Source organism: Sinocyclocheilus anshuiensis, unplaced genomic scaffold (genome assembly GCF_001515605.1).
Source record: "Sinocyclocheilus anshuiensis isolate Anshui unplaced genomic scaffold, SAMN03320099.WGS_v1.1 scaffold566, whole genome shotgun sequence".
In the NCBI taxonomy this organism is placed as follows: domain Eukaryota; kingdom Metazoa; phylum Chordata; class Actinopteri; order Cypriniformes; family Cyprinidae; genus Sinocyclocheilus; species Sinocyclocheilus anshuiensis.
Genome location: NW_015542410.1, coordinates 546,203 through 552,169, shown reverse-complemented (window position 1 = coordinate 552,169; position 5,967 = coordinate 546,203).

Here is a 5,967-nt window from a genome sequence, read left to right as displayed (position 1 = left end):
GAACAAGTAAGCGCAGAGGTGACATACCTCCAGTGACATTGTCCCAACGGTAGTAGAGGATCCCATCTCTCATCTCCACTTGAGACCAACAGAGCCAGTACTTACGAACTGCTGGGCTCAGCATCATGACTTCTTCCTTAGCAGGCAAAGAACCATCAGACATCCATTTATGGAGAATTGAAAGGTCTGGGTCAGCTAACTGTTCTTCCTTGAGACTTTTGAGGCCCAGTGGTTGCAGCCAGTTTGCAGAAGGACCTGGGTTGTCAGCACCTACTTCATTCACATGACTGTAGGTGTTAGTGCAACTACTCTCATTCTGACAGTTTACAGAGTGTGTGCGTCTTACCGCCAAGGGGATAACATCATCGACATCTTCCTCGAATCTGGCCCATTGATGGTGCAGTTTTCGACAGAAAGGACAGCCCTTGCACGGCAAGCTACCCAGCTCTTTTCCTGCTTGATAACAGTCACAAGGTCCCTCATCCAGTGCCCTTCGGGAAAGTGCATCAGCGTTGGTGTGGTGCGTGCCCGCCCTATGCTCGATGACAAAGTTGTACTGGCTAAGTTCTTCAAGCCATCTAGCAAGTTGGCCTTCTGGTCTCTTAAACCTGTAAAGCCACGTTAGACTGCTGTGATCCGTCCTCAGTATGAAGTTAGACCCCAGCAAATAGTGGCGGAACTGTCTGGTAAATCTAACAACAGCTAGGAGTTCTTTACGTGTGACACAGTACCGCTGGTGTGCTGGTGTGAGGAGACAGCTGGCGAATGAGATAACCTTCTCTTCCCCCCACTGTAACTGTGAGAGCACTGCTCCAATGCTTTGGTTGGATGCATCAGTGTCCAAGACAAACTTTCCTGATGTAATTGGGAACACCAAGATGGGTGCAGTCGTGACACTCCTTTTAAGATGTTCGAAAGCCTTTTGCTGCTCCTCTTCCCAGGAGAAGGGAGTCCCCTTTTTGAGTAGCATTGTCAAGGGTGCAGTTATTTCAGCAAATTTGGCAACAAACCTCCTGTAATAATTGCAGAGACCCAGGAAAGACTGGAGTTCCTGGACGCTGGTTGGGGTCTTCCATCCCCTAACATCATTAATGAGGGAATGATTGGTCTTAATTCCTTCGCCGCTCACAATGTGAACCAGGAACAGAACTTCGTCCTTTAGCAGCTGGCATTTTGAGGGCTTTAGCTTGAGTCCATAATCCTGTAACCTTTGAAAAACCTCTGCAAGGCGTTCAATACACTGTTCCACATCTTCACCAAAGATGATTATGTCATCCGGGTATATCAGCAAAGTGTCCCACTGCAACCCTCGTAGAACCAACTCCATGGCCCTCTGGAAGGTGCTGGGTGTGTTACACAACCCAAACGGCATTCTGGTGTACTCATATAATCCATACCTTGTCACAAAAGCAGTCTTGGATCTGTCTTTTTTATTCATTTCAATCTGCCAGTACCCTGACTGAAGGTCAAGTGTTGAGAATGTCTTTGCACCACCCAGCACATCCAGGCATTCCTCTATTTTTGGTAGGGGATACGCATCCTTAATGGTAAGCTCATTAAGCTGGCGATAATCTACGCACCAGCGGACCCCGCCATCTTTATTCCTTACGAGGACGATAGGGGATGCCCATTCAGAGCTTGAGGGGACCACAATACCAAGCATTTTTTTTAGATGTGTTTCCTCCTCATTCCAGAACCCCAAAGGGGTACGTCGTACTGGCTGTCGAACAGGCTTAGCCATTCCTGTATCAATGCTGTGCTGGAGAGCAGAGAACTTCCCCAGATCATCATCAGTTGCTGCAAAAACTTCTTGGTGTTCACTCAGTAGAGCTATTAACATCTCTTGCTGATGTTCTGTGAGCGTTTCGCTTGCAGAAGTGAACAACTGTCTGAGGTGCTCTGGAAGGTCAAAGGCGTTTAGTGAGGACACCCTTCTTACATGGTGCTTATCCGGAGGCTCACTGTTAGGTTCTTGTGGCACTGAGTCCCCACCTTTTGCATGAAACTGAGCCTCGACTGGAACTGTATAGGCTCTCTCTCTCTTCTCTTGAGCATCAGGATATGCTTCGATGAGCACCCCCAAACAGACTCCCCTTGATAAGGGTCTACTGGAAGCTGTGATGTTGCATAGCCTGACCGGAATCCTCTGTTCCATGTTAATCATGATACTGCCTGAAGACACTCCATCAGCCAGGCTAACAGGCTCTAGAACAGCAGGGAGTTCTGGTTTTGGGTCGTCTACCACACCCCAAACTAAACATTCACACTCTGGCGGCACAGTGAAATCACTCTCTAACATCACCCTCGAAATGGCGTAGTCTGGCCCCTTGCCTTCAGATATATAGGCTGGAATGAGTTCTGAGTCCCATGAAAACTTTGCCAGAGGCATGAATGGTGAAATCGGTAGCTTTTAAGAAATCTAAACCCAGGAGCAGGGCATCACGAATTGGTGCAATGCAAACTGTCCACTCCAACACTTTTGTGCCAATTCTGAATTCCACTTTCACTCCGCCTGTTGCTGACATCTCCCTTCCAGTTTCTGCATTTCGGAGACACACCTTTTTCAGTCCTGCAGGTGATTTAACAGGTAATTTGCTGTATGTTTCTTCAGACATGATTGTGGCCTCAGCACCCATGTCAATAACTGCATTAACAGGTATGCCATCAACAGTCAGCAAGATCATTAAACGACTCTCAGGACTCTCAGCTCTGCTTACATGTACAATGGATGGACTTTGCTCTGCTTGCTCGGAGCGGTGGGGCTCTTTGGGCTCCATTTTTGTCACAGTATTTGCAGGGGGACTTGTAGATGGACTGGGGGACCGTGAGCAGTTTCTTTTGTAATGTCCCTCCTCCCCACACTGAAAACATGGCCCACTAGCCGCTCTGGTGGGGCTGTTATTCTGCGGTCTATATCTGTTTGACTTAAAAGAAGTCTGAGCTGTGCGTCCCCTTTCTGACTGGACTGCCATACTGAAATGAGTGCTTGCTGCTTGCAACTGGTGCTGTGTAACGTAGCCCTGTGACTGCACTCTACGTGACTGCAAGGCTCCTCATCAGTCATCAGAGTCCATGTCTAGATCAGCCCAGGATACTCGACGTGTCCTCCCCCTCTGATCGAAGTCTCGCCCGAGTGTCGCTTTGAAGTTGTGTTCGTAGGATGAAACTAGCCGCTGTGCCTCATCCATTGATACAGGGTCACGGTTCATAACTTCATATGCCACTTTCTGGTTGCGCAGCCCTTTAAGAAAAGCGTCAGCAGCAATTTGCTCCCTGAGCTCAATGTCAACTCCAGGATAAGCCAAAATGACTAGCCTGTGAACCTCCTCAGCGAACTCTGAAACAGTTTCTTTAGACTGGCGCAGTTCACCAAGTCTCCTCGCGTGCTGTGGTGGGAGGCTCTTTTTGGCAAAATCGGAAAGCCAGCTGTTCTTTCAGCAGAAAGTAATCTTCGCGTATGTGTTCAGGTAATGAGCACAAATATCTCACAGCAGCGCCCCTTAGACATTCATGCAGTTTATCCACTCTCTCTACTGCACTCCATCTGTAAATGACAGCTCTGCGCTCAAAAGGAATAATAAAGGAGTCCCAGTCATCCTTACCATTGTAAGTGTCAAGTTTAGCTTTAGGTCCATCTGGAGCTCTACCATAAGGGGCTGTGAGATGATGGGTGGGCGTTGAAGCAGTGTAAGGTGCGTGCATGTGTGGGCCCAAGTTGAATGAGCCATTATAATGACTGGGTCCCTGTGCACGGCTTCTGGGTCTCACATCAGGACCAGGTGTCGAGGAATTTGGACTAGCTGGGGTCCGTACATGTCTATAAATGACAGCAAGCTCAGCAGCAAAAAGTTGTTCAGCATCTGAAGGCCCTGTTGCATCTCTGTTTGTCGCAAGGGTTCTATCTGGGGCAGATGAAAGTGTGGTAGTGTTGCCATTTGGGTGTGGACCACGTGTCACCTTGTTGGCATGGGGCTGCTGCGTGAGAGCTAACAAACAAGTCTCTGTTGCTTCCAGTCTTTGGAGCAGAGGTGAAATGGCATTTTGGAGTTGTGTATTTTGTTGTGACAGCACAGCCTGTAGCCAGTGTGGGGGGTCTGGGGCAGCTGATGCTCCAAGTGAGACTTCCGGATCAGTTGAATCCATTTTGTACAACAATTGAGTGACACTGCTCCAACTCTTAATTTCGTTGAGTTAATGTTTTATTTATAATATTTATTTATTAATATGGAAGTATATTATGCTCTGTGAGTTGAAAAGTAACTTTTCAAGGCTGTATGGTAGTGTCTGTGAAACTTGCCAGGCAGCCAAAAGCAGCGCTTGATTTGGCAGACTTCCAGCCCCACGCAGCTCTGCTGGGGGGAGGGGAATTCCCTGCTGCTTTTATCTCCGCGAAAGAACGGTTAATGCGCCGAATAAACTTGTCAATCAGTCCTTAATACTACGTCACAACGGCGTTTTGCAGATTATAATGTCCATAGAATCACAAGGGATGTCCCAGCTGTTCATAACACTCACAATTCACTGATGATTTTCTCTCGCGCTCAACTTCTGACACCACTTGTGCTCTCGTCTGTAAGGTTAGTTTATCATTGTCCGTGGAGGCATGAAGACAAGCACACAACAAAGAAAATCCGTTGCAGGAACTTTACTTAGTAAAGCATAACTTTACAACGGACTAGCTGGGGTCCGTACATGTCTATAAATGACAGCAAGCTCAGCAGCAAAAAGTTGTTCAGCATCTGAAGGCCCTGTTGCATCTCTGTTTGTCGCAAGGGTTCTATCTGGGGCAGATGAAAGTGTGGTAGTGTTGCCATGTGGGTGTGGACCACGTGTCACCTTGTTGGCATGGGGCTGCTGCGTGAGAGCTAACAAACAAGTCTCTGTTGCTTCCAGTCTTTGGAGCAGAGGTGAAATGGCATTTTGGAGTTGTGTATTTTGTTGTGACAGCACAGCCTGTAGCCAGTGTGGGGGGTCTGGGGCAGCTGATGCTCCAAGTGAGACTTCCGGATCAGTTGAATCCATTTTGTACAACAATTGAGTGACACTGCTCCAACTCTTAATTTCGTTGAGTTAATGTTGTATTTATAATATTTATTTATTAATATGGAAGTATATTATGCTCTGTGAGTTGAAAAGTAACTTTTCAAGGCTGTATGGTAGTGTCTGTGAAACTTGCCAGGCAGCCAAAAGCAGCGCTTGATTTGGCAGACTTCCAGCCCCACGCAGCTCTGCTGGGGGGAGGGGAATTCCCTGCTGCTTTTATCTCCGCGAAAGAACGGTTAATGCGCCGAATAAACTTGTCAATCAGTCCTTAATACTACTTCACAACGGCGTTTTGCAGATTATAATGTCCATAGAATCACAAGGGATGTCCCAGCTGTTCATAACACTCACAATTCACTGATGATTTTCTCTCGCGCTCAACTTCTGACACCACTTGTGCTCTCGTCTGTAAGGTTAGTTTATCATTGTCCGTGGAGGCATGAAGACAAGCACACAACAAAGAAAATCCGTTGCAGGAACTTTACTTAGTAAAGCATAACTTTACAACAGCGGGGTTTATGCTCTTGCCCTGCACCGGAGCCTGCGAACATACTGACGCTAAACATAAACAACCAGTAAACTAGTCCCCGTGTAATGACGTAACAGCATCTAATTGGACAATACAGAACTCATTATTAGTATATATAAAATAACTGTAACTCAGCTCATATTTAGTTAACTAACACTATAACAATATTATTACTTATCAAATATGAAAAGCAATATCTTTGATATGCAAATCCTGATCATGCACCCTCCTTCTAGCCTTAGTACATCTTCCATAAGTAGACAAATAATCTATTTTGAAAGATGTTGAAAGATTAAATGTATATTATAACTTTAAATGATATTCAGATATGTCTTACAACCAACATTATTATTAAATATTACCCCATAGAAAACTGCCAGATTCTGAAGCAAGAA